This window comes from Macrotis lagotis, chromosome X (genome assembly GCF_037893015.1).
Source record: "Macrotis lagotis isolate mMagLag1 chromosome X, bilby.v1.9.chrom.fasta, whole genome shotgun sequence".
Lineage (NCBI taxonomy): Eukaryota > Metazoa > Chordata > Mammalia > Peramelemorphia > Peramelidae > Macrotis > Macrotis lagotis.
Window position 1 is genome coordinate 174,497,756 of NC_133666.1, and position 26,345 is coordinate 174,524,100.

At 35.1% G+C, this 26,345-nt stretch overlaps 1 protein-coding gene across 1 annotated transcript in view; it reads right to left on the reverse strand.

Annotated features, from left to right (window-relative positions):
* Positions 1 to 26,345, reverse strand: part of FANCC (FA complementation group C) — a 296,231-nt gene that overhangs the window by 261,120 nt on the left and 8,766 nt on the right. Inside the window, exon 2 of the mRNA XM_074205082.1 lies at positions 19,866 to 19,932. The gene's annotated coding sequence lies outside the window, so the exon portion shown is untranslated. The remainder of the gene's footprint in view (positions 1 to 19,865; positions 19,933 to 26,345) is intronic.

Sequence of the window (26,345 nt, forward strand, 5' to 3'; positions counted from 1 at the left end):
AAATGCCAAATTTTCCTTTTTTTATATGAAAAGATAATTTTTAAAAAGCATTATCCTGTTAGGCAATCAATTTCAAAAATTCAGAAACAAGGTGTGCATATAATATGGGCACACCCAGAAGCAAACATTTTCATTGCTCTTTCTCCAGAAGGGTAATGCTCACTCAGTGGTAATATTCACCTCAGATGACCCTGCTGCCCTTCCTCTTACACAGGTTGTTTGGATGGATACTCTTTCTCCTTTCTGTCTCCATAAATTTTTATGCCAAGTTCAAGACAAGTTCCTGTGACTTCTGGAGAATAGGTACTTTTGGTGTTCTGGTGATGCTTAGGTCCAAGAGATGAAAAGTCATACTGGAACCCTGATGTGGAAACTGATTATATGATCATGGAATCTTTGCCTCTAGCTCTCTGTCTGTCTCTCTGATTCTGTCAGTCTCTGTGTTTATGGCTCTCTTGATCCTCTAGTCTAAGTCTATCATTTTGTAGAATGGAAATATGAGGGTCAGAAAAATGTCACAAAACGAGTTAATAAGAGAACTGGAACTAGGTACTTCATAACTACTTGTTCTTTTCCTCTTCCTCATTAGTAGGGAGAAGAGGCAAAAAGCAGATGTATTGGTTCTTTTTTTTTGTTTGGGTTCTTTTAGGTTTTTGCAAGGCAAATGGGGTTAAGTGGCTTGCCCAAGGCCACACAGCTAGGTAATTATTAAGTGTCTGAGATCAGATTTGAACCCAGGTACTCCTGACTCCAAGGCCGGTGCTTTATCCACTACGCCACCTAGCTGCCCCAGTATTGGTTCTTCATAAAGGAACTGCTGCTCTTTCATTCAGAATAGAGATGGGGAGGGTTTTGGTGTCGATCAGCCAGGATCTTCCTATTATATTAGTTTACCTCTTACATATTTATTCAGTCTGAACTATAGTGGAAAGAACACTGTGTTTAGAGTCAGAGGAACTGGTTTTGAATTGACTACTTACCATCTAAATAACCTTGACCAAGATATCTAATTTCTCTCAGCCTCAGTTTTCATATCTGTAAAATGAGATAGATGGATTAGATGCTCTCTAAGGTCTCTTTTAACTTCAAATCCAATGATCAATTGATTAATTTATTATCAAATTATCAAATTTACACATTTTATAAAGAGCAGGGCACTCACAGACAAAGTAGGGGAGATAAGACAGATAACAAATGACTATCATGAAAAGTATAGCAGAAAGAAAGAAAGTGAGGTACAAATCAGAATGTTAATTCAGGACTGAGGGAAAGCTTAGTGTTTCCCAATGGTAGCTTGTTATCACAGTTGTACATAATATAATGCTACATAGATACAGATGACATTTAATAAATGCTTTCAGATTGGATTAAAGAACTAGCCATTTGACATTCACCCACCACACTACAGCCCACCAAAATGAAAACATAGCAAGATGAGTTTTGGTCTTGGTAGCCTGGCTGTGCCTGGTAATCTGACACTATTTCAGTGCAAGTTCAACCAACCAAGTCTTTGCAAGGATAGATGAGTATTATAGGTGACATTGATGAAACCACATAAGACCTCAGGGTTTTGGGATATGTTTTTTTTTTAAAACCATAGGAATGAGCCCTGGAATTGAAATCAAAGGACTTTAGTCAGAATTCCAGATTCACTGTTTAGTAGTTGTAGTATCCTTTCGATAAATCATTTTATTTCTCTGGGTCTGAGTTACCTCATTCATAATTAATCAATCAACAAGCACTTATAAAACACCTACTGGATACCAGACATTGTGTCTCTGTTAGCTTTTAATCTTGGGATCTCTTTAATACTTGTTAAATAGTCTTAATAATAATAATAGACTTAATATACAATGCAGTAGAAGACCATACTTAAAATCATTGTGGGGAAGTGAAAATGGCTTTATCTTCATCTAGCGAGGTGGGAAGTTTTGACAAAATCACAATGAGATATTCATGACCTTCCAACAACAATTCAGATCAATACATATTTGTTTTGTTTTACTTTATCCAACACTTTGTCTAATTGAACATCACAAGTAAAGAGAAAATGAAAAATACCACAAAGTGGACTTGATCCTACCTTCTGAAAAATAATACTAGCCATTGTTAGTCTAAACAGTGAAAAATAATTTTAAAAAACTATGAATTATACAGCTGCAAAAATTACTAAAAAGAGAGTACAGAGTAGCAGAGTTCCAAGACCTCTAATTCAACGGCTGTCCTGGAGAAGAATCTGTTCCAAAAATCATGTGCTTCATTCTCTTATCTAAAGGTCAGGTTCATGCAATAGATCCAGGCCAACTTGTTGTGTATTTATAATAGGCAAAGGTTGAAAGTTGCATTCTGTTGGATATGAAAATATGTGCTACCATCTCTAAGAGGTTTAGAGATTTTACTGTAACACATTTGACATGACATCACAGGATAAATACCTAAGGGAAATACAATTTTCTTTCATTAAATAAATAACATTTAATAATATCTGAGCATTGTGCTGTAGTCTACCTACCTTGCCAATTTCTAGTCCCTACTCTGCCAATAAACAAAGATTTACTCAATTAAAAACAGTGGAAATCACTTAGAAAACAGATTTTGCTGGTAGACACGTAGACTCCAGTAAATGATTCTTAAATCAGTTAAGCATAAACCTCAAAATACAATCAGAGGATTGCTAGAATTTTAAGCTCATTTGTGTCTTGTATAAAGTAGGTACTTAATAAGCATTGGTTAAATCTAAATTTGAGTCCCTTGACCTAGAATAAATAATTTATATTAGACAATGCTGATTTAATTTATTTTATTATCTTTATCCCTTCCATGGGAAGAGTAGTAAACTCATAACCATTTTGTGGACTAATGGTTTTTCTGTGCTTACAATATTTTAGAAGCTCACATAACAGATTTTTTTAAATGGACCATAAAACTGTCTCAATTAGATATGAACCAATTAGAGCTAGGTAATATGAAGCTTAGAGGGTCAACAGGGGAGTCTAGTCAAAAGAGCACTAGACTTAGAATGAGAAAACTCTAGGTTTTTGTTGCAGCTCTGGCATGTTAAGTATGGAGAAGTCCCTCAACCTCTCTGTACCCTAGATTCTAATCCAGTTCAATAAAATTTAATACTTATTAATATTAAACACAACAATCCTATAAGGATTGCAATTTCACAGTACTGAATCAAATAAGATAGTACTTTGTAACTCCCTAAATAGACATATAATTGCTGAGTTATTGTAACTCAAGGAACAAAATGGGTACACATATTTCACAATAAGACTAGTAAGTTAAATAGGCCCACTCTTCATCTTTTCTCCACCTCTGCCTCCTCCTCCTCACCAATAAATGGATCTGAGAATTTTCTGCCTCGAGATGATAATTGAAATCATGGGAGTTGATGAGATCACCAGAACAAAGCTTTTTGGGGACACCCACAATTAGCAGTTGTGCTATGGATAAAGATCTAGCCAATGAGAAAAAAAAAAGAGCAGACAGACAAATCAGAGAAGTTGGGAAGAACAGTATTAATTGTTGACAGCACCCTACTCTTATATTTTTTTTCTTTTTCAACTTTCCTGGCAAAGGTCAGGGGACTCTGCTGATGGGATTCACCATACATTCATGTTATAAAATATTAACTAAACCTTCACTAATGCACAGCAATCTTTTTATTCATCTCTGATTGACTATCATAATCCTTTAGTAACTGTTGTGAACCTTTCCCTCTCTCCTCAAGGCCCTGATGCTTATTGTCTCTGTTCTCATGGCAGGCAATATTGCCTCTTTTTTTTTTTTTTGAGAAAATTCAGTTCATCTATCATAGATTCCTTTATTCTCTACTGCACACCAGAAAGTCCCTCTAAATTAGTTTTTTTTTGTTTTGTTGCAAGGCAATGGTGTTAATTGACTTGTCCAAGGCAATTGTTATTAAGTGTCTGAGGCTGAATTTGAACTCAGGTCCTCCTAACTCCAGGGATGGTGCTTGATCCACTACACTAACTGGCTGCCCCTCAATTTTGCCCTCTTAGAGTATTTGTTGTCTATAATTCAAATTTAAGGAAATTATAAACTTTAATTAGAGATTAGTTAAAAATATGGATGTCCTTAGATCACCTTGATGGTATCACAGATTAAGACTTTGCTCTATATCTTGACTCAACCTACCCTCCTTTGTTCTATTCTTGGATGAACTTGTCCTTCCCCTATTCAAGATTAACTTTTGGACTTGATCCTTTCTCTTTCTACCAACTCTGTCTCATAGCTAGTTATGTATATACAATGCTAGACCTGAAGTTAGAAAGACTTTCAAAACTGGTCTCCTATGCCTACTCACTATGTGATCTGAACAAGTCATTTAATTTCTTCTTGCCTCAGTGTCCTCATTTGTACAATGGGAATAATAATAGATATTAATAATAGTATTATATAGTGCTGAGTGCTGATGATACAGAGGCAAAAAAATACACAAAAAAGCAAATAGTCTCTACTCCTAAGTACCACACAGTCTGGTTGAGGAGTCAAAAATGTAAACAACTATGTACAAACAAGAAATAGGATAAATTGGGAGTAGTCTCAGAGGGAAAGGAGAGAACCAAATTGTGAAGATCAAATGAGATAATAATTGTAAAATACTGAGCATAGTGACTGGTAAATAGTAAATGTTATATAAATGTTAGCCATTATTACTGTTATCCTCTCTTCTAATTTTCTTCTTCTTTACTGGTTCCTTTCTTGCTGCTAAACAAACAAACAAAGCAACAAAAAAATGCTCATGCATTCCATATTCTTTTTTAAATGTTATTTTATTTTATTTTTTTCAATTGCATGCAAAAATAGCTTTCAACATTCATCTTTTTGTAAGATTTTGAATTCCATATTTTTCTATCTCCCTCTCTTCTTTCCCCACTGCCCATGACAGCAAGTAATCTAATATAGGTTTAGATGTACAGTTATGTTTAACATATTTCCATATTAGTCATATTGTGAAAGAACTAAAAAGAAAAAAACCATGAGAAAAAGAAAAAACAAAACAAGTTTAAAATGGGAAAATAGTAATGCATTCCTTATTCTTAAAAGATTTTTCACTGTGTGCTGACATTCCCTCAAGCTATCATCCTATATTTCCTCCTCTCCACTATTAAGTTCCTAGAAAGAGTACTAGTCACTATTTCTTTTTTTTTTTTAAGTTTTTTTTTGCAAGGCAAACGGGGTTAAGTGGCTTGCCCAAGGCCACACAGCTAGGTAATTATTAAGTGTCTGAGATCAGATTTGAACCCAGGTACTCCTGACTCCAAGGCCGGTGCTTTATCCACTACGCCACCTAGCTGCCCCATATCCACTACACCACCTAGCTGCCCCGATAGTCACTATTTCTATACCACCTACTCATTCCTCAAAATCTAGCATCTAATTTCATCATTGTCCTGAAATTTCTCTCATAAAAGTGATCAATGATCTCCTAATTTCTAAATCTGATAGTCCTTTCCACAAGTTCTCTTTCTAATTGGGACTTTTTAATAGCTTGTCACATTGTCAATAAGTCAAATATATATTAAACCCTAATGTCAGACATAGAGCTAAGTGCTGAGGATACAGAGGCAATCCAATTCAATCACCCCCACCCCCAAAAAGCAAATATTCCCTACTCTCAAGGAACACATTGTCTAATAAAGGAGAAAAAAAATATAAACAACTATGTACAAAGATGAATTAGATTAGATTGGGGGTGTAATCTCAGAGGAAAGCTAGAGACTTGAGAAAGACTTCTTATAGAAGGTAGAATTTTATCTGAGAACTTAAGGAAGCTATGGTAGCATGGAGGCAGTTGAGAAGACAGAACATTCCAGGAATGGGGGGATGGCCAGGGAAAATGTTCAGATATGTGAATGTGTGATATGATGTATCATGTTTGAAGAATTCTCTGTCACTAAATCACCAAGTATGTGGAGAAGAGTAAGGGGTAAGAAAACTAGGAAAGTAAAAAAAGAAGTTAGATTATGAAGGGCTTTGAAAGTCAAAAAAGGTTTTGCCTTTGGTTCCTTGGGCAATAGGAAGTAGCTAGAGTTTATTGAATAAGAGTGATAACATGATCAAATCTATGTCCTAGGAAGATCACTTTGACAGCTGAATGGGTATGGGAACTGGAGTGGGAAGAGTCTTGAAGCAAGAAGAGAAACCAGAAGGTTATTATGATAGTCCAGGTATGAGGTGATGAAGACCTGCAACAATGCAGTAGTAGTGTTAGAATAGAGAAGGGGACATGATATATAGGAGGGGGTTTTACAAAGACAAAATTTGTAGTTTGGTAACTTACTATATATATGGAGGTGGTAAGGGAGATGAGGAATCAAGGACAACAGCTAGCTTTAGAGTCCAGATGACTAAGAGCATGTTGATAACTATCCAGAGTAATAGAAAAGTTGTTTTTGTTTTTGTGGTTTTTTTTTTTTTTTGGAGGGGGGGAAGATGTTGAGTTAAATTTTGGATGAGTTGAATTTTAGAATTTGAAACATCCTATGGTATATACAGTTTTCAATATTTATTAGACTGAAGGCCAGTAAATAGGTTAGGAATGGACAAATGGATCTGAGAATCTTCTGCATAGAGATGATAATTGTTGAGATTACCAGCTGAAAAGTATAGATGAGCTCAGGACAAAGCTTTGGGGACACCCACAATTAGTAGGTGTGATAAAAATGAAGAATTAGCCAAAAACAAAGAAAAAGAAGTAAAACAGATCAGAGAAGTTGTGAAGAATGGTATTAATTGTTGACAGTACCCTCCTCTTATATTTCTTTTTCTTTTTTAATTTTCCTTTCTTAGTTCTCTACCTGCCTGAATTCTGTTTCTCAATCATCTTTCCTAAATTTATCCTTAATTTCCTTTCACTCAACTACTGATGTCCCCTCAAGTTCTTTTCTGAATCATTTTCTTTTATTTTTATTTTCTTTCTTTTACTGACTTCATATATTTTTAAGGTCTCAATTATTTCATTAAAGCAGGCAGCTCTCAAAACAATATGCTCAGCACTAATCTTCTGAATATTAGACTCACATTTCCATCTACATTCTGACCTGGAGGATGTTCTCTCCAGTATTTCAAACTTAGCAGTTTAAAGTAGAACACATCTTTCCAAATTTCCCAAATTCATCTCCATTATTATTTTTTTTATTGTTGGTTAACATTACCACTAGACTCCTACTTATCCAGTTTCATAATTTCAGAATCATAAGTGTTCAGAGAGTAGATAAAGTATGGCTACATTCTGGTATGAACATTATTATGATTAGGGTTTACCCTGAAGGTTAAAGCTCACTCATTGGTATTTTTTTAAAAAAATTATAATTATAATTACTATTATTAACCACTGCCACAATCTTAGTTCAGATCCTCAATACCACCTCATCTGGACTATCATGAAAGTATCCTAATTGGCTCTCTTGCTTTCTCCATTCTCAGATCTATCTTTTACACAAGTGGCAACATAATCTTTCTTAGGCATAAGGGACGGGGAAGGGAAAGGAAATAAGAATTTACAAATAGATGTTTGACACTGTTAAGCACTGTACAACTATTATCTCATTTGATCCTCATAACAACCTATAGGTATAACAGTGTTATTCTCCTACTCAAAAATCCTTATAGGTTCCTTTTTATCTCAAGAATATTATACAAACTCTTTAAACATAACCCTCTCACATCTGATTCCATATCACCTCTTCAACCTTATTTTACCAATACTATTCATGCACTCTATATTCCAGTCAAAATGTCCCCTAATTCAACATGTGTTCTACACAAACTATCTCTTATTCCTGAAATATGCTCCCTCTCTATTTCTGCAGTTAACCTTTTTATGCAAAATTGGGGTGTCCAATAACACCATACTTTTAAAAAAATAAATGGTGAACATCAACAAAAAAATAATACAGCCACTTGAGTACTATGGTTTCAATTTACAAGCTAACTTTCCCTTAGGAATTTATATAGGGATTGTTCTCTCAGTAAATCTAATGTCAGCAGAACAATATATAGTCCCTTTCATTTCAATAGATTTGGTGTTATTAAAGTCTTCTGAATTTTCCTCATGATAATTCATTAGGGCTGTTAAGTTGCATCAATTCTCTTTCCTTGTAAAAATAGCTCTGCCATAAACAGAGCAAAATAAAAGATGAGGAATGGAAATTCAGTAGCTTTTCAAAAATGACTATCTGTTAAGGATATTATTAGCTTCATGGGAATTAGGATGTTTTTTAAAAGTATAATTTTACTATTAGCAAGAGAGCTCATGGACAATCTAAATGAATCCCAAAAGATACTGCAGGGCCTCCTGTGACCAATCTGAAACAGAAGATTCTTACTCATTAGATGTTTTAACCACCCAGGGATCTAGATTCTTTTGCATCTGCTCTATGATCACAAGGCTGTTAGGTCTCAGCTTTTTGTTATACTTATGAGCTGATTTTTAAAATATAAGCAAGGACCATAAATAATTTGGTTTTTTGCAACCTTCCCATTAATGGTAGAAAAAGTAATATCTGTCATCAAAAATGAGGTTAAGAAAGATCTTAATCACTCTAGATAGTTCCAAATCACCAATGTGATTACTTTCAGTCTCCTGCTGTATACATAGCCAATGATATTTGACCAAAGGACACAAGAGACAAATGCATAGAGAGGAATGAGAATTTTGTTTTACTTTTCTGGCTATGATTATGCAGCTCCCAGGGGAGCCACAGTTCACAAGCCCCTACTTATGGATTTACCTTTAACAATCTAGAGGAAAACAAATGTTCAAAGTAAAAGCATTTAATGAAATGCCCAGTGAGAAAACTAGCAACAAAAGACTTCCCTCATAAAAATAATGCACAAGAATTGCAAAAATGCCCACATTACTGGGATGAATTGACACATAGGGAACATGTATAGAGGGCCATACACATGGGAACATATATAGCCAGGGTATTTGTTTGGAAGAACTCACACATAGGAAGCATGTGTGGTCAAGGCATATGTAAGAAGGGGGCAATTCCTACCTCTAACATCTAATGATGTCATAGTATTATTGGAGTGGTGCCATAATCTCCACTGTCAGTAAATCAATCATTATCCTCTGCCCCACAGGTTAAGTTGGGTAGTCTTCTTTAATTATTGCTGTGCTAGACATTTGTCTCTACTGGATGTTACTTGGTTGTAATCTCTACTGTCTCTAGCTTCTGATTCAACTGAAAGTCTTGGCTATTTTTCCCTCAAGGACAAAGTATGTTCTCCTGTTCCAGCTCTTTTAGAAAAGTCAGAAATTCCTATGTAAGTAGACAAATTCATTAACTTGAGCCTCAGTTTCCTTATATATAAAAATAAGGATGATAATACTTGCCATATCTTCCTTACATGGAGAAGATTACATACCAAAAAAACCCTCTTTGTAAACATTAAAGCTTTTCACAAATGTAATTTATCTTTATTGTCATTGTTATTATAATTATTAACTTTAGGGTTTGGTTCTAGCTCTCATCTGTCTGTTTTTGCTTCTTAGTACTTCTTTTCCTTAATTTTGATATAGATAATTTTGATCAAGAAAAACTATTAAGCACTTATGTGACCCTGAAGATACAAAGACAGAAATAAAGTCATCCTTGGCCTCAGAGAATTTATATTCTATTGGGGTTAAACATACATATAAGTAATTTTGGTGAGCTTAGGAAAGCTAGAGAGACTTCATTCATATATGAAATAGGGTTCTAAGATGTGAATATATTTCAGGTATGGAGAATAGTCAGCCAAAGATAAAGAGAAGAAATGGAATGTTATTGAGAAACACAAAAAAGGCTTCTTTTACTAGACTATAGAATATGGAAAATAGAATGGTAATGAACTGATGCAAAGTGAAGTGAGCAGAACCACAAGAAAGTGTACATAGTGACAGCAATATTGTATAACAATCAACTGTGAATAACAACTATTTTCAGCAATACAACAATTCAAGACAATTCTGAAAGATTTATGATGAAAAACGTTATCTATCTCCAGAGAAAGAACTGGTAGAGTATGAATATGAATTGAAGCATTCTTTCTACACTTTGTTTTTTCCTGACTTTGTTTATTTTTTTTCCTACATGGCTAATAGGAAAATATATTTTACAAAACTGCACATATATAATCCATATCAAATTGCTTGAATTTTCAACTGTGGGGGCATAGGGAGAGGGAGAGAATTTGTAACTCAGAGTTAATAAATCTGATGTTAAAAATTGTTTTTGAATGTAATTGAGAAAAAATAAAATTATAAAGATAAATGTTTATTTATCTTTATAATTAATTTATAAATATATTAATATATAAATAAATTATAAAGATAATGAAAAAAGAATAGTATATATATAAAAAGGTTGGCAAGGTAATCTAGAAAGGTAAGGGCTGGCCTTAAAAGCAAAATAGAGGGAGTTTATATGTTATCTTAGAGACAATTGAGTTATTAGAGTTTATTGTGTGGGAGATAGATATGGGTAAACCTGCATTTTATGAAAATCCTTTTGAGAGATGGAGAATGTGTGGAGGATGGTCAAGAGAAGGACTACCTCTTTATCAGAGACTGGTATAAAGGAGAAGAAAAGGAAGGATGGTGCCAAAAAAATTTTAAGATGTAGAGAAGAGGAGGGAACTTATGGTGAAGGGTCTATTTTCTCAGTAAAGAGTGAGGTGAGGTTGTCATCTGAAAAAGTAGGGAGGAAATGATACAGGGGATAGTTTGCAACTGTCTCTGTGATGATAGGATAGAGAATCAAGTAAGGAGGAATAAAAGGAATAGCCATGATATTCATTTGTGCAGAGGCTAGTGTTATGTGTCCTAATTTTCATAACTTTTTTTCCTTTTGACTCATAAAAAACTGAAGGGTTTTCTGGATTTGCGTGAAGCATAGAGTGCCCAAGTCTGGAATCAGAAAGACCTAAGTTCAAGGCTGTCTGGCTAGACATTTCCTAGTTGTGTAACCCTGGGTAAATCACTTAACCCTGTTTGCCTCATTTTCCTCATCTGTAAACTGAGCAGGAAAAGGAAATAGAAAACCATTTCAGTGTCTTTACCAGGAAAAACCCATATGAGGTTAATAACCTAACTTTTTAATAAAAAGTTGGGTAGGACTGAAATGATGGAACAACATTGCCTGCTGAACATGAGGGAAAATTTTTCTTTAAAATTGAAGCTATTATTTGGGGATACTCTCAAAGTTTCATTTTCTACTCTTGCTCAAGATTTCTTCTTAAATTTTATCATTCTCAATAAGCTATTTACTTATTCAGGAAGGAGAAAGACCAGCAATTGTTTTTGTCAAAAGATAAATCTGTTCTTGGTGTCATCAAGATGAGTACCAAATTCATAAGCAGCTGGATTTAGTATTTATAAGAACAAGTTCTGAAATTCTTTTAGTAATCCTAGAAAATGGACCCATTCACGTATCTTAGGATTCAGAATAGCTACCATTGGTAGCCACTACTTATTGTAGAATACTTAAGGAAATGTGACACTTTTGTTATTAGGTTTTAATATGTTTCCAGCAATTATTAGGGGACTAATGGTTTGGGGAATCTGCTTTGGGATAGAGTTCAGGAGCAGTGTTGGTTTTAGACCTACTGTTACATACTCATATCTAGTAACTCTAAGGATGACATGTTGGTTCTAAAGGCAGCTTGGAAATTTTGATTGATTTAAAGGATTATGAGCCTCTGAGGGGGCAGTGGGAATGATTTATTATTTATTAACATGCAATTCTACATTCTTAGCAATAATACTTTTTCATCAAGATTCAGGACTTTGATAAACTGTCACTCCACCTGCTTAAAGATACAGGCAAACTTCTGCACTTTTGTTTTCAGGAAACTCATAGCTTCTCTTCATCTCTTGCTACTTGGTGAGGTAATCATTCAACTCTGCCTGGGTATCTTTTTTTCAAACTTCTAGTGTTGCTTCTGCTGACATGTAGGTGCCTGGAAACACATTTACGACAGAATTTCTTGTCTGAAGAAAAATTGCAACTGTGGAACTCTTAAATTTGTTTTCCTAACACTAAATTTAGGCTAAATCTCAGTGAGGGTACAGATTTCTGGTTGTTGGGAAGGACAGTGACTAAGTCATATAGGACTCGAGAGTCAGCAGAGAATCCTGTGGGATGCTTAGAAAGTACAAAATTGCAATTCAAAGCACTAATTCTAGGTGATATCTTGGTCTGCCTTTTGAACTGTCTATTAATAGTTTATAGCCTGGGGCCCCTAGGTGACAGGGCCCCTGGGGTTCCAGGAGTCAGAAGGACCTGAGTTCAAATCCAACCCCAGACACTTAATGATTACTTAGCTGTGTAACCTTGGGGAAGTCAGTTAACCCCGTTGCCTAACAAAAAACAAAAAAAAAAGTTTAAAGGCTCTGTAGGGTAGAACACTGACACTTAGGATACAAGGACACTGATACTTGAGTTAAAGTACAGAATACTCAGCAGCCTATTAAAACTAGCCTGCATCAACCTGAGTAAGATGCAGGAGCAAAGAGGGAAGGTTTGGGGTTTAGAGTTTAGGCCAGGAAATCTAAACAGCAAGCAGGTGGTTGGCATCAGCAGAGTCATAGTAGGTAATAAGAACATGATACCAGTAGCATTTTGGCTTGCAGATAGTATCTGGAGGATCAAAAAGGTGAGCAGTGAGCATAGGATTATGTGGCATCAGATAATAGGGGTCAGGGTTTAGGGAAAAGAAAACTAAGATAGGACCTTAATATTGGTAGATCATAGAACTGAAAAGAAACTAGTCCATCTAATCCAATCTCTTCATTTTACATAAGGGGGAACAGCTAGGTGGCACAGTGGATAGAGCACTGGCTCTGGAGTCAGGAGGACCTGAATTCAAACCCAGCCTCAGTTACTTAATGTCTTAGCTGTGTGACCTTGGGCAAGTCACTTAACCTTATTGCCTTGCAAAAAAACCAAAAAACCAACAAAAACCAACAAACCCCAAAAACATTTTAAGTAAGAGGAAACTGATAGTAGTGAAACTGAGTGTTTTGCTCAAGGCCATACAATTAGTTAGTGTCAGAGTCAGAATTTGAACTCATGTCTCCCAGATCTCTATACATTAGCTATACTGACTTTCTAGTCAGGGAATTAAGATGGGAATGGTATTACTTAATCTTACTATAGATTCTTAGAGCACAGAAGGGCAAGGACAAAGTCAGGTTATTGAAACTGGTTAAGTACAAAGTTAGAGAATAAGCTAACAACCTGGGACTCTTGTCTAGGGAAAGGTTTTGCCCAAGTTGGAGACAAGGCCAAATCTGTAGGAAAGGATTAAATTATTCCAGATATGAAGGTTAGTCCATGAAGGCAGGCAAAAAGAACGACCATTCAAATAACTTTCTCCACCAGGAGATTAGAAACTATTTTTATAAAAATTCTGGAAATTTCTTGGACCTTGCAATACTTTAGAAACAAAGAAATCTTTGTAACATTGAGAATTCCAGAAATTAGAGATGGAAAGGAAAAGAAGTATAAGAACACGCAGAATACCCCACCTGCCTATGTTCCTTCCCTAAAGTCCATTTTTCCATTGCCTGGTCCAATCCAATTTTATACAACTCCAACATTGAAGTTTAACTATAATCTTATGCTTTTGGTGGGGGGGGGGATTCCTCTGCACTGTTAAATGCCTGATGATTTGCCATTTCCAGGTGCTTCTCCTTTGGGATCCCAGATTACCTCTGTGTGAAAGACCTTTTAGAAAAATTGATCACACCCACACTCCACAAATATCCCCTAGACCTCTGGTCTTATGACATCAGAATATCTTCTTAACGTCAATGGAAATAACAATAAAAATAAATCTTTAGGAAGGGATTGGCACAAAAGGCCATATTATAGTAAAACCTTGTCTATTTAGCTTTGGCTATTTAATCACTTATTCAAACAGCAGATAATAATTGAGGACCACCCTCAACCAGGAGAGAGTATTGACAAACAAGTGTGTGGTGGGGAAGGGCACAATAACAACCACCATAAAAGTCAAGACTTTTGTGTGAAAGGTTGAAGCAAACTTTGAATCAATAAACTAATCAACTAGTACTTGTTAAGTACCCAAGAATACACAAACTAATAATAGATTTGTTACCTAGCAGCGAGTGCAATTTATTTCCTGATTTATGTTGACTTCCTAGCCTATATTTTTTGCGCCAGAAACTGGTTTTCCCATTTGTCTGATTTTGGAATTCCATAGACACCTGTTACCAACCTGGTTTGGTTTTTATATTCATTCTTATGTTCTTCTCAACTTGTACCTCAATTTCCCTGTTTCAGTTAAGAATTGTCCTACCAGGGGCGGCTAGGTGGCGCAGTGGATAGAACACCAGTCCTGGAGTCAGGAGTACCTAAGTTCAAATCTGAGCTCAGACACTTAATAATTACAATTACCTAGCTGTGTGGCTGTGGACAAGCCACTTAACCCCATTGCCTTGCAAAAAACTAAAAAAAAAAATTGTCCTACCAAAAGAAAAGAAAAAATGTGCCCTTCCATTACTCTAGGGTTAATTACTGACACTGTCATGGATGCATACACTTACTCACAACTCTCTTAGGCATCCATTTCCCCCTTTCAAGAAATGACTAGGGTTTCAGAAACCCTGTCAGAAACCCTGTCATTTGGTACCATGTGGTCTCATTAAGATGCCCTTCTTGCTGACATTCTCATATTCCATCTCATACATATCGACTTTGTTTCCTTTGGCTAAGACATCTAAGTCTTTTCTTATTCTGCCTAAAAATATTTAATTTTTTCAACAATTATTTATAATATATGGTTTTCAGACTTCACCATTCTGGTTGTCTTCCTCCTCAGGAACACCCACACCAGAATTTCAATCTTTCCTTTAATGTGTTATGCAGTTAATAGAATCTCTATTTTCCTTGAGCCTCAGCTCAAGTACCACCTTCTATTTTAATCAGTTAATCACTTATTAATTAACCACTTAAGTGTCTATTTAATTGTATGGAGTGCTAAATTTTTTCCCAATCTCTCCAACTGTTGCTCCTCCCCAAAATTACTATTTATTTTGTAAATATCTATACATCTTGTCTTCTCTGGTAGACTATAAACTCTCTGAAGGCAAAAGACTATTTCAGTTTTGCCTAGTACCTAGCATAAAGCTCGCTACATAATAGAAACTTAATAAATGTTGATTGTTTGATGGAATATTCCAGTGGTAGTTTAAGCAGTGGACCTATCAATCTCGCTATTTTTCTATTAATACATTCTTCTATTTGATGTCCTTATTTGATGATTCATCATGGAAGAAGAGGACACCATATAATAGCTACTGTATGATGGTTCTCCCCCCTTCACTCTATCTCATGGGTTAGACCAGTTTTACCAAAAAAGACAACAAAACTTTCCTGGGGACTTAATCAGAGAAGTCTCAAAGTAAGCCTCCACCGATGCAAGTTTCCTGGTAGTCTCTGGTCATTGTCAAAACTTTCTGGTCACTTAAGAGCATAAAAAGTTCTATTCAAGCTGAGTCAAACTGTTCAGACACTTGAGTCAATGTACCTTAATGAGGGGTCTCACATTTACCTGAGCTAAGTATAGGGATCTTTGTTGAGTATCCTTTCCATATATGCTAAATAAACCTTTTGTTTAATGACCTATGAGTGCCTCATTTCATTTCAGCCTTGAATCTGAAATAACAGGGTACCAGACTGAGGCAGATCCATTCTTAATACTCTAAGTTACGATAGGTGCTATAATATTGAAAAAATATTGAATGTGAACCTAGCAATGGACTTTATATCTCTCATCCAAAGAGCAGACTAACTAATTTTATTGTAGAGTATCTGTCTCAGTGTGGTTCACAGGGATCTAGAGTAAATATCTTTAGCATTTTCTTTCTCCATCTTTCTCCAAGGGAGATTTTGATTCCTGCCAGAAGGGGAACACAATAGGTTGGGGTTAGGGGTTGACCACTCTTCTGTCCTGACAGATAGAAATTCTAGGCTAGAATTATTTTTATTATATCCCTTAAATATTGTCAATCTAGGGAATACAGTTTTTAGTTTCAAGCTATAATTCTGATCACTGCCTTAATAGGAAAAGGAAGGCCACTGAGATTTGTATCCAAAGCTTGACTTCCTTTCCACCAGATTCTAGTTCCACAATGAATACTCATAAGAAATAAATAGCAAAGAAGACCATTTATCCAAGTTGAGAACAAAATAACAAAATGGAAATCAGGCAAAGTATACATATGAGTATATATATATATATATATATATGTATATGTTCAAAATGAACGAATTCTCCCACTGGAAGTGAGAGATATCTCAACTGAACTAAGAGGGAGAGTCCCAGCTCTTACCCTAAACCCCTCTAGTGTAGTAAATTGGAGATAGATAAATGATAAAATTTCCAGCTTTTCTCTTTGCAGTCTTTCTCTTTCTTCAGGGTTATAAAGAGAGGTTGGCATCAAGGATCTTGTCTTTCAAAACTCAAAACCATAAAAATTTGGGATCTCTCCTCTTTTTTTTTCTTGCCAGGTCTGCTCCTCATGCAGATGTAGGGAACTGAGTAAGCAATTCCCACTAATGAGAAGTCCTCTGAGCCAAGGGATACATTAGAAAGGTTCTTAATAACTGTGGCAAATGTTTATGTTATACATGGGTTTCTTAAGCTTGACCCCTTCTCCTATTAGATAGCTCTTTCCTCCATTCTAAAGAAGGATCCCAGATTAGCAATTGAAGAATGAAGGTTAAATCTAAAGGATAAGCCATCCCTCATTCTTTAGATTTAACCACCATTCTTCATTTGCCTCCAGACTCCACTGCTGTGGGTCCCTTCTCCCAGTGGGGACTTCTTCATAGAACATCCATTTTGGGGAAATGCCCAGGCAAGTCATCACTCACTATCTGAAATTAGCCACCGGTCTCCTCTACTGTAAACCTCCTTCCTAGTTTCTTTTATTCCAACCCTTCCCCTTTTTACCTGTCCTTTTCTGGTTAGTCTTCCCCCATTAGAATGTAAATGTCTTGAGATCAGGAACTTTCTTTTTTGGGTCTTATATTTTGTTTCCCCAGTGATTAGTACAGTGCCTAGAACCTAGCAAGGACTTTATAAATGCTTTTGATTGATTGATTTACTTTATATGAATTTACATTATTTAACCTTCACAACAACCCTATGGCTTTGATGATATAGGTTTTATTACTCCTATTTAGGAATGATGAATCCAAGGGTCAGAGAGGTTGGGTGATTATCCAAATTCACACAGCCAATAAGTGCTAGAGGCAGGATTCCAAACCAGATTTTCTTAATCTTAAATCCTTCTCCCTTGCTGTCCTGACTTTCATCAGAGGTTAACTGAAGGATGATAAATTTTTTGGGAAGATTGCCTACTAGATTGTATTATGCAAGCTAGTGGAGAATTAATGTTGACAAAATGCTTATGATAAGAAGGTAACACTTTTTATGGAAAAGAACTTTTAAACATTTTTGTTTTGTTTTGTAATCAACAAAAAAGTATCAGGATCTTATATTCTCTATACCTTTCAGTTAAATATTTGATCATGAGATCTGCTTTAGAAAACTGTCTACAAAGAGTGCTTGTGCCTTTCTCACATATTCATCAAAGATATCCTTAATATGCATGTAGTTAATAAAGTTTTTATGAGGATGTGAAAAGATGCAAATGAGTTCATAGTTATTACTCTCAATTGATTTTTGATTTGATGAAGCTGTACTATGATCCCTCCCCCCATACCTACTCCCCAAAAATATTTGGTATCTTTAAGGTAAGTCTTGAGAATTGATACCATAATATTTTCAAAATTATGTTGCCTTTAGCATGGACTTCTTCCATGTGCACTTCATATGTTCTGACTTTTTCCTGCCTTTATCTCCTTAAAGTCAGGTAGCAACCCAGGATACAAAGCTAAATGGCACCTTCAAGGTCATTTAGTCTAAGACTATCATTTTACTGAGGAAACTAAGGAATAGGAGATATACCAAAGTGATACTGGTAATAGTGGATCTGGGATCTGAACTGAGATCCATCACTTTCTATGCATCATTACAGCCTCTCCAAATGTGCTGACTTCACAATTATTGATGAAGAGAGCAGATAGCTATGGAAAAATCAGGAAAAAACTGTACTTTCAGATATAAATGTTCTTGGAATGTTCTAACATAAATGGCTTCAATCCAGCCTTTCTGCAGATTTATTTTCTTTACAAGTGCTTTTCAACTAATACTGCTCATAGAATATTAAAAAGATATAGAAGAAGATCTTCCAGGCATTGACTAGATTTTTTTAGGTTTTTACAAGGCAAATGGGTTTAAGTGGCTTGCCCAAGGCCACACGGCTAGGTAATTATTAAGTGTCTGAGACCGGATTTGAACCCAGGTACTCCTGACTCCAGGGCTGGTACTTTATCCACTACGCCACCTAGCCATCCCCTAGATTTTTTTTTTTTGCAAGGCAATGGGGTTTAGTGACTTGTCCAAGGTCACCCAACTAAGTAAGTATTAAGTGTCTGAGGTAGGATTTGAACTCAGGTAGGTCCTCCTGATTCCAGAGCTGGTTCTCTACCCACTCTACCACCTAGCTGCCCTTATTGATTATATATTTTAAGGAAGAAATATGAGAAGACATGAATAAGAATTACATGGGGTAAGAATAATAGCTAGCAATGATAATAATAATAATTTACATTTGTTTGGTGCTTTAAAGTTTGCACTAATATCTCACATTATCTCACCCTAACAATAATCCTAGAAAGTAGGTACTATTTTTAATCATCATTTTACAGATGAGAAAATTGGAGCAGAAAAGAAGCAAAGTGACTTGTCAAGGATCACACAGATGATAAATATTTCAAGCTGGATTTGAAGTTAGATTTTCTTGACTCCAGATCTAATCCTCTATCCATTATATCAGCTAGTTGCCTTAGAGAAGTCCCTAGATATTAAATCTGTACCCCTGGAGAATCATTATTGCTGTTTAGTTGTATCCAATTCTTCATGACCCCATTAGGGGTTTTCTTGTCAAAAATACTGGAATAGTTTGCAATTTCCTTCTTTATAGTTGAGAGAAACTGAGTTAAACTGGGTTAAGTGACTTGTCCAGGTTTACAGTGTTGTTAAGTGTCTGGAGCCAGATTTGAACTCAGAAAGATAAGTCTTCCTTACTTTAAGCCCAGCACTCTATCCACTAAGTTACCTAGCTCTCTGGAGAGACTACTTTTTACTAAAGAGGTCATGGATTCACGGAAGTATAAAATTTCATTAACTTTTTTTTTTGAGGGGGGAAAGAGGGAGAAGGGCTAGCTATGTTACATTGTTGGCTCATATTCAGTTTGTATTCAACTAGAACCTTAAATCACTTTTATGTGAAGTGCTATTGAGCCTTATTATGAAGTCCTGGAAAAGAAAATGTAGACTTTAGGAGACAAATGATGTTTTCATCATTTGTAATAGTTGAATACAAAAATTTCAAAAGGGAAAGGCTCATTTGAGAAGTGAAAAACTGGTTAAGAAGATGGTATATACCTAAGATAGTTTTGGCAAAAATGTATTTGCTTGATGCCTTGCAAATCTAATAAAAGGGGCTTTTAACTGAAAAGGAAATGAGAAGATTGCTTTGTATATATTCTGAACTGATATTAACTAGTTATAATGTAGGAAAGTAAACAATTGAAATACCCAGAAATTTATAGAAATCAAAATCCAAAAAACAAGCCAGCAATTAAACCCATGTTCTCAAATGTTTCTATACCAATGGACAAAATATAGATAATAAAGAAGTTGAACTAATACAATGAGGTAATAATACAAGGAGGCAAATTTACCCTCATAGGTACCACTGAGAATTGCTGGGATGAGATCCATGATCATGAGGTCCATGAAAGCTCTGCCCTGTTTAAAAGAAAGAAAATAGCATATAATACATTAAGAATATATACTCAAGTGAAGAAATCCAAATATTAGAGGGGGAGAAGGGAGGTAGAGAACATTTGAGTAAGGATCAACAGAGAGAGAAAAAGAAGTGATATTAGCATAAGAATACATTACAGATCACCTGTACAAATGACTTAAAAACACACATAGCCAGCATGGAGATATTATATAGTAAATATTAAGGATTTAAGTTATCTTGGCAACAAGATACTTTTCCTTTTGAAAAGCAAAGGAGTTAATAATTTTTGGGCTAGCCTTGGTGGTAATTTTATTTTTTGAAAAGTAGTGGAACCTACAAGAAAAACTTTTATTCTGGATCTAATTATTATCAACAAGGAGAAATTTGTTGCTAGGGATGAAGAAATGATGAAAAATTGAAATCCCCAAATATAAACTAATGTTTTTAGTTAGTGTATATGTCAGACTATACTTGGTTCCCCCCTGCCCCTTATTTTATAAGAACTCCTAAGATTTAGTGCACTTACCTATCTTGGACCTCTAATTATGTTAGAATTTTTTTTTTTGCAAGGCAATGGGGTTAAGTGACTTGCCCAAGTCACACAGTTAGGTAATTATTAAATGTCTGAGGTCAGATCTGAACTCAGGTCCTCCTGACTCCAGGGCTGGTGCTATATCCACTGTGCGACCTAGCTGTCCCATATATTAGAACTTTATTTAAATGAGACAGGGTGGGGGAAGCCAAGTATATTCTGATATATACCCCCTTCAAAACCTTAACTTATATTGGGGGATTTAAAGTATTTCAGGGAAAGGATAAGTAGGATGCCACGTGATGACACGATGAAATTTTGCAGTCAGCATAGGAGGAGCAGGAAATTCTCAAGAATAGAATTTTGAAGATACAAAGAGGAAAAAAATTCTATTTAATATAAATGGGAGGTGAGTAAAGATGTGGGAGGGATGCACTGGAAATTCATTTACCAATTTAGTCTAAATGAAAAATATGAACATAAGATAAAGGCAAGGATAGGCAATGGAAGTGTGTGGCACAGTATTTTAAGAATACTTTCAAGAAGGTTAAAACTCAGAATGATGTCATTATAGAAAGTTGAGGACAACTAAAAGCCTTTTTATTGCTGTTTTAGAGGAAAAGTCTGATTAAAGAAAGGATTAGGTGACTACTGTGGATAAGTGGGACAATAATGGACAACAGAGAATTGGAAGAGATGCTCAGTTCTCATTTTGCTGGTGAGAATAATCTTTGTACTAAGAAGGACAGAACATAAATGAGAAGTTGATGCCTGAAATAAATAGAGAAGTAATAAGAAAATACCTAATTGATACTGATGAGTTTAAGTCACAAATCCTGAAGTAATAAAATAATTGTCATTTGTGATTACTGAGTTATTATTTATGATTTTTTGAAAGATTGTAGAGGACAAATATCCTTATTTATTAAACAAGGAGGAAAATGGAATCTACATACTATGGGATTGTGAACTTGCTTTTGACTCTTGGCAAAATTCAAGAATATATTATTAAAGGCAGAAAAAATTGTATCTGTAACTATTCGGCAATTTATGGCCTTGGAATTCTGCCTGAGCATAATGAGAGATTAATTGACTTTTCCCAGGGCACCAAGTCACTATGCATTAGAGGCTGGATTTGAACTCACATAATCCTTACTCAGAGCCCTGCTGTCTTTCTAGCCATTATTCCATGTTGCACTGATGTTATTTAATCCTTTGTTCAAATGATAGAACTTCAAATATTTGAAAACAGTTATGTATTCCTTGAATCTTATTTTCATCAGGCTAAATACCTTAGTTCTTTTAACTTATACTCATATAATATGAATTTGAGGAAATTCAGGTTCTATTGTGGTCTCTCTCTGACTTATCAATGTCTTTTCTAAAATATTTAAAAATAATATTCTAAATGTGAAATGTTGGAGAATAAACTATTATGTCCTTGGTTCTTTAGCACTATGACTTTTTAATGCATCTTCAGATTATATTAGGTTTGGGGACATATTTAGATGTTTATCCAAATTATGATTCAGTGATTTTTAAAATAATGTTGATTTTTAATTTTTGAATGCCCAGTATAAAAAAAATTAGTGCCCAACATGATTGTAGAGACGTCAAAGAACTAAATAAAATATTCAATTGCTGACTCTTCCAAACAAGATTCTTAAAGATTACTTTTTTGTTAATTTGGTGACTCAGTTAAAATTTTTTCCACTTAAATGTACTTTATATCATACAGGATAAATTTTAAATGCAGCACCCTGTAAAGTAAATATTTTCATTCTTAGAACATTCTAGTATCACTTTTTTCCTGTGGACTCTGTGCTGTGATTAATTTTATTTGTTCCTTAATAGAAGGGAAAACCTCTTACAGAGAACAACTGTCAGAGCTGCTATCATATTTCAGGAGCTGCTGATTACTGTTGCCATTTTTGTTCTAGAGCATTAGATTGCATCTTTTCATAAAAGAAGTTTAACAAAATAAAGATAATTAACATCTAAGTGATTTTTCATACAATAATTTTTAAAAAACATAAAGAAAAGAGAATTATAATAATTGGATTGGGGAAAATCAATTGAGAAAGCATTTGAATTAAAATATATTATTTGCTATCTTTAACAAGGAAAAGGGGAATCAGAATGAATTTAAAAAGAGATTATGTGGAACACTGCATGTGATTTTGGAACAATTTATATAACCTAGGGAAGAACAGGGAAGAAGAGGAACTTTGTTTTACTGGCAGCTGAGCTAGAAAAAACAAAAATTCTGGTAAACTGGTGGATTTGCAGATAAATCAGAACAATGCCAATTTTACTCTCCTAAGGAGAAAAAAAATTCCTTGGAAAAAAAGAAAGAAAACCCCTCACCTCCCTTGCATATTTTCTGTCTTTCTAGTGATGAAAGTGTTGGCACTAATTTTCCAGGGAGACCAGAAAATATGTATGGTGTGTTTTGTTTCTGATGGCATCCTGGGTCACTGAACAACCTCATTCAATGTTGTTTGTTGATGGATAGATGGGAGAATCAAAGCTTTGAGCAATAAGAAAAAAGTGGCTAGGACTCTGTATCGATAGGATCCCTCATTAAAAATAATTTGAAATGTCAAATCTGTTCTAGAGACATACCTTGTCACTGGGGTGAATCTAAATTAATAGTTCCCGGGAAAGAAGACAGGCAAACATATTTTCCTCTCTCTGCTAGATTCCCTCTTATTTCTTGAAGCTTATGTCTGTGACAAGTGCAGGGTTTTCCATACGGCAGTCTCTAAGTGGAGTGAAATCCGGGTCCTTTACATCAATTGTGTGTCTAAAGAAAGGCCTAAGGGCCTAACCAGGGTGGCATGTGATAACCAGTGTTGGCTAGAGAGGAGTGGAGAGGTTGGGGGAGGGGTTAAAAGGGAGGGAGGGAGAGGGCTGGAAGAGAATTCTTTACTAAGAAAGGAAAAAAAAAATCTCAAGTAACCCTTCTCCAGTTGAATGTAACTACAAGCCTTATACTGTTGTTTGTCTGAAAGGAAATATACCCTTTCAGTCCCAAAACTTCCCAAGGGAAACTCAAGCACCAAGAGAGTTGCCCCTTGTCACTTAGGTTAATTTAATGAAAGAAAAAGCCCCTGGGGATGGTGTAAGAAACCAGGTGCCTGACCTGGAGGGTTGGGAGCTGATCTGCCTGAATGAACTTTCAGGATCTTTCCCTGAACAGCAGGTTCTGGGCTTGAGCCAGGACTGAGGCTTGTAGAGATTCCAGACAGTGGAAGATAGTCTTCCATTAGCTAAAATCATATTTTGCCACTGGTGACATTCCTTTTTATCTCTTTAAAGTAGGGTGTATCATTCATGCACTATATGAATTCAACTATAAAAACTCTCTGTAGAAATAAAACAGATCTAAATCACTGAAGGAACATTAATCGCTCCTGAGTAGATTGTGCCAATATACAATAATGGAATTGACAATTCCATTTAAATTAATTTATTGATTTAATATTGTACCAAATTCCCCAAAGAATATTTTATTGAACTAGAAAAAACCATGATAACAAAATTCTTATAGAGGAACAATATACCAAGAATATCAATTGGAAAAAAGTGGGAAGGAAGTTCTCAAACTTACAAAGTAGTAAGCATTAAAATGATTTGGTAGTGGTTAAATAAAAAGAGGTAGACCAGTGGTGAAGATTAGGGATACAAGGTAGAGAAACAAACACTCTACTTACAGGGGGGGGGGGGGGAAGACTTTCTGGCAATAATTGATAGGAATATTGAACAAAAATTTGCATTAGATAGCATAATACTAGTAAAGTGCTTTATAAATCTTAAAGAATATGTAAATGCTAGCTCTCATCATATCAGCAGCAGCAGTAGTAGCAGCAGCAGCAACGGTATCACTCTCAAGTATCACCCCAAGATAAACTTCAAAAGGGTACATAATTAAGTTCACAAGCAAAAAACCAAGAAAGTAATTACCTTTTTGATTCATGAATGAAGATTATATGAGTAAATAATGATAGAGGAGATCACTCAAGATAAAATGGTAAATGTTAATCAGGTAAAATCAATATATCTTGCATAGACAAATCATATAGTAAAAATTTGAAGGGAAACAGGTAACTGGAAAAAAATCTTTGTAACAAATTTATCTCACAAGGATCTCATTGTGAGTTTTCAAATTTGTGAGACAAATTTATCAGGGGACATTCAATAGCTAAGTGATAGAAGACTGTGATCAGACAATTTTCAAAGGAAAAAATCTAACCTATTAACAATTTTAATGTTTTAAAATGTTTTAAATAATTAAGCAGAGAAATTCAAACAAAGTTTCCACTTCATACCATGACAAGAAAAGAAAATTATAAATGTCTCAGGGACTGTGGGAACCAAACAAATATACTAGGTTACCACTGAAGGACCTATGAATTTCCAACTATTTTGGGAAACTAAGCCCCCAAAAGTTACCAAAATGTGCATACCTTTTGACATAGCTATATCTCTACTAGGTCTCTACCCCTAAAAAAAATCAAAGAAGGAGGGAAAGGATATATATATAAATGTATTTATAGCAGTTCTTTTTGTGGTAGGCACAATTTGGAAACTAAAGGAGTGTCCTCTATTAGGGAACAATAGCAAAACAAATTGTGGCCTAGGAATGTAGTGAAATATTATTGCGCCATAAGAAATGATGAAATGGACAGTTTCAGAGGAAACTGGGAAGAACTCTATTAACTGATACAGAATTTAGTAAGTACGTGTATGAGAACAACTTGCTCTTCAGTCATTTCAGTACTGTTTGATATTTTGTGACCCTATAAGGGCATTTTCTTGACAAAAAGGGCATTTCTTGCCCTTTCTTTCTCCAGTCTATTTTAAGATGAGGAAGCTGAGGCAGACAGGGTTGAGCGACTTGCCTGGGGTCATATAGCTCAGAAAGTGTCTGAGACTAGATTTGAACTCAGGTCTTCCTGATTCTAGGCCCAGAACTCTAGATATACTGTACCACCTAGACACTAGTTAGGCTATAATAACATTATAGGGAAAAAAACAACTTTGAAGGATTTTAGAACTCTGACTGACATGATAATAAATCAAAAGTTCAAAAGAATAAAGAGGAAAATATACCTTACCTTCTGACAGAGAGAGGAAATAAATGTAAAATACAAGGAGAAATATGTATATTTGGACAAGGTCATTTATTTTGTCAAATTATATAGCTATGAATTGTTGTTTCTATTTTTAATTTTTTAAGTATGTTCCATGCATGAGAGGAAGGGAATAACAGATTAATTTTTTTTGGTTTTTTTTTTTCCAAGGCAGTGGGATTAAGTGACTTGCCCAAGGTCACACAGCTAGATAATTAATAAGTATCTGGGGCTGGATTTAAACTCAGGTCCTCTGACTCCAGGGCCAGTGCTTGATCCACTGTGTCACCTAACTGCCCCAGGATAGATCAATGTTAAAAAAAAATGAAAAAAATAAAATTCTTTTCATTTGAAAAAAAAGTATATAGTAAGGACTTTATAATTTAGAAATCTAAACTGACTGATGCATAAGGTGGTAGTGCCAGGGTTAGGGCTCAACAAATATAAGTGATGGCAGCAGATGAAGTTTTTTTGTAGACAATATTATTGCTGTAGACAAATCTATCTATCTATCTATCTATCTATCTATCTATCTATCTATCTATATGTCATCCAAGAAATGTTTGACATTGTAGTTAGTCCAGTTGTGTAGCAAAGGGGAAAGAATCTTTAAAGACCTAGAGACATGGTCAGTTTTCAGTATACACCTTTGCTGGAGGATTTATGGGAGGAACTATTCATGAGTCACTTCAGATTAAAGGTATGAGTGCTAAGAGACAGTACAAATATAGAAGTAGATTGAAGC